This window comes from Mastomys coucha, unplaced genomic scaffold (assembly GCF_008632895.1).
Source record: "Mastomys coucha isolate ucsf_1 unplaced genomic scaffold, UCSF_Mcou_1 pScaffold16, whole genome shotgun sequence".
Classification (NCBI taxonomy): Eukaryota; Metazoa; Chordata; class Mammalia; order Rodentia; family Muridae; genus Mastomys; species Mastomys coucha.
Window position 1 is genome coordinate 90068613 of NW_022196898.1, and position 3553 is coordinate 90072165.

Genomic DNA, 3553 nt, shown 5'->3' on the forward strand with positions numbered 1-3553 from the left:
CTTATCCTTTATCAGGATTTTATCCCCGATATTATGGATGTGACTGGAGTAGACGAGTGTGCGTGACATTACAGTATTATGAAATTTATAATATATAGTTATAAATCCTGTACATCATTGCAGGTAATATAGCTGAGAGTCTTGCTTCTCACCATTTTTATATAAGAAACTTGAGAACTTAATCCCAGCACTTGGGAGGCAGAGGCTGGTGGATTTCTGAGTTCGAGGTCAGCCTGGTCTACAGAGTGAGTTCCAGGATAGCCAGGGCTACACAGAGAAACCCTGTCTCAAAAAAACAAAACAAAAAAAACCAAACAAACAAAAAAGCTTGAGAACTATCGTTAATGTCTCCAACACACAGTGTGAAAGCATTGAGAGGACACACAGAAGAGGCTGTGGGAAGTGATGAGCATCAGTGTGTGAGCTAGTGAAAGCTGTTTTCACAAGCTCAGAAGAAAGGGTGGTGAAATTAGCAGACAACAGATTAAATTTAGAATGTTCATAAGTCATTTCACAGAACCAGCTTGCCTCTGGTTCTTAGTTATGTTACTGGGATTTGTATGACAATTACTGGGCCCTCGGAGTGTTTAGAAATTATTTAGTCCGCATCATTGATAATATTCAAAGTATTTTACATGTTAGTGTAAAAAGTCTTTTACGTAGGCACTAGAAGAGAAAATGAATGTGCTGTTTAAGTTGGAATAGGTAACTTGTCTCTTAGATATCATTGATGTAGACTGGAGGTTACAGTCCACACACTAGCTCTTTGAGGTGGGTTCAGATCTTGTTCCATAGAAGACTTCTATTATCAGTCTGCTCTTCGTGGAAGGAGCATGGGCATGGGACCATGAAGACTGGTATTTCTTCCTTAGGTGAAATATGGGATGCTTGCATGGTATAGCACAAAGCTAGGTTAAACATGGGGAAACATGTAAATCTACAGTCCAAGTATAGGATTGCATACTTGGTGATGCAGTTTATTATACTCTAGGTAGCTCGAGCCCATCTCCTATCCCAGAGTAAGACCCATGTGTAGGTTCTTACATCACACAGCTCCCTTATGTTCCCTGGGCTTTAAGTGAGGATCACACACACAGGTCCCAATTGAGATAGACAACTGGAATCTGCTACCACAGCTCGGTTTTAGAAGTGTGGCTTTGGCAATTATTAAGGTCAGTCCTTAGGAGAGCTGAAAAATAGAACCCCCATAAGTTGTCTAGAATTTTGCTTCCTTCAGCTGTTTTGCTGTGTTGGCTTTATCAAGGCCTGGGGAGCAGCTACCTGCTGTTGTAAATGCATAGCATGTGTGCTTGTAATCCCTAGTTCCCACCCTACCAGCTAATTCAGTCCTAGTAATAGGACATTCTAGGCTTTTTCCAGGTGTGGAAATGTTAGAAAAGTGTAGTTAAGCCGGGTGGTGGTGGCGGCCCACACCTTTTGATCCCAGCACTTGGGAAGCAGAGGCAGGCGGATTTCTGAGTTCAAGGCCAGCCTGGTCTACAGAGTGAGTTTCAGGACAGCCAGGGCTACACAGAGAAACCCTGTCTCGAAAAAACAAAAAACAAAAAAACAAAAACAAAAAAAACTCCAGAAAAGTCTAGTTAAAAACCGGGAATATAGCTCTTTCCTTTTGCTGCTGCGTCTGCAGCCATGAGTATGCTCAGGCTACAGAAGAGGCTTGCCTCTAGTTCCTCCGCTGTGGGAAAAAGAAGGTCTGGTTGGACTCCAATGAGACCAATGAAAAACCGCCAATGCCAACTCCCGTCAGCAGATCAGGAAGCTGATCAAAGATGGCCTGATCATCCGGAAGCCTGTGACTGTCCATTCCCGGGCTTGCTGCCGGAAAAACACCTTGGCCCGACAGAAGGGCAGGTATATGGGCATAGGGAAGAGGAGGGGTACCGCCAATGCTCGGATGCCCGAGAAGGTGACCTGGATGAGAAGGATGAGGATCTTGCGCCGGCTTCTCAGGAGATACCGGGAATCTAAGAAGATTGACCGCCATATGTACCACAGCCTGTACCTGAAAGTCAAAGGGAATGTGTTCAAAAACAAGCAGATTCTCATGGAGCACATCCACAAGGCCCGCAAGAAGCTGCTGGCTGACCAGGATGAGGCTCGCAGGTCTAAGACCAAGGAAGCACGAAAGCGCTAGGAGGAGCATCTCCAGGCCAAGAAGGAAGAGATCATCAAGACTCTGTCCAAGGAGGAAGAGACCAAGAAATAAAGCTTCCCTTGTGTCTGCACATAGTGGCCTGGCTGAGGCCTCACATGGTTCAGTCATTAAAATAAAACAAGCCCTTCCTTGTCCGTTGCCCTCAAAAAACCCCAAAAAACAAAAAACAAACAAACAAAAAGAAACAATCGGGAATATAGGATGCATTTGGGGTTTTTTTGAAGTTGAAGTAAAAGAATTAAAGTTCTGTCTATATGGTTGAGGTCCAGATACCAAATTAAGAAGGAAAAGGCCATTCTGAGGGTGAGCAGGGGGCAGGCCTGAGTTTGATCCCAGAACTCAAGCTTGGGAACGTGCACAGGCCAGGGCTTGTTCGTTGTGGCAAGATCAAAACTCTTACTGCAGGCTTGGGAAAGGGTCTGAAAAATTATTTCTGTGTGGACTCTTAACTACGAGATGATCATCCTTAAAACCTGAATTCAGTCTTTTAGTTACATTTTAGCAAGCTGGTAATTCGTGATCTTAGGCATATGTCAGCATTTTAAAGTTTTACCTAATCTGAACACATCCCACCTGCCTTAAAGTACTGGATGCCACCTTCATTGCTAGTTTGTTATTACTGAGTTCAAGGTAGTTGGTTGTCAGTTTCTATATTTTCAGTACGGGTATTTTAGGGAATCCTCTATTCAGACTCACTTTACAGCCAATTCAGTCTTTATTGCAATTGGCTGAGATGACACTCAGGTATTCAGGGGCGCAGGTGTCTGTCCCAGTGTCCAGAGCATAAAGGTGTTGAAGGCAGAAACCACGTTCTGGTATCCATCCCACTAGGCCGCTGCAGGGGGTAGGAGGCGGCTTCGAGTACAGAAGCTAAGCTAAGAGGTTAGCTGGAGGGGGTTCTAGACAAGCAGGAGGCAGTTTGACAGGAGCTAAGTCAGCTGGGGCATCTTGATTAAGAGTTCCTAGAATAGAGGTGGGTAATTTTCCATGGGCTTCTCCTCCATCAAGGAGAGCAAATTTTAGTTAACCCTGAAATGGTCTCAGCCAGAATACAAGACGGAGGAACCTCTCCCCTGTCCTGCCCTGTCACACTGATCTTCTAGTCAGAGGATCCTCTAGAAATTAAAAGATCTGCCTATATTCTAGTAGCTGAAATGGTGCCACGCACACTTTGCGTGATGGCGGTATTTGAGGCGTAAACTTCAAGGAAAGTCAGTCTCCTGCCTCCGCATTGTCGTCTGGCAAACTCAGAGGTAGCCTAGATATGTCCTCGTATTTGTGTGCTAGGGGCTCACCAAGATATCATTTCTTTTTTTTTTAAAGATTTATTTATTTATTTATTATATGTAAGTACACTGTAGCTGTCTTCAGACGCAC

The 3553-nt window shown here is 44.3% G+C and overlaps 1 pseudogene; it reads left to right on the plus strand.

Annotated features, from left to right (window-relative positions):
• Window positions 1–1493: 1493 nt before the first annotated feature.
• Window positions 1494–2305, plus strand: LOC116094362 (annotated as a pseudogene).
• The last annotated feature ends 1248 nt before the right edge of the window (window positions 2306–3553 follow it).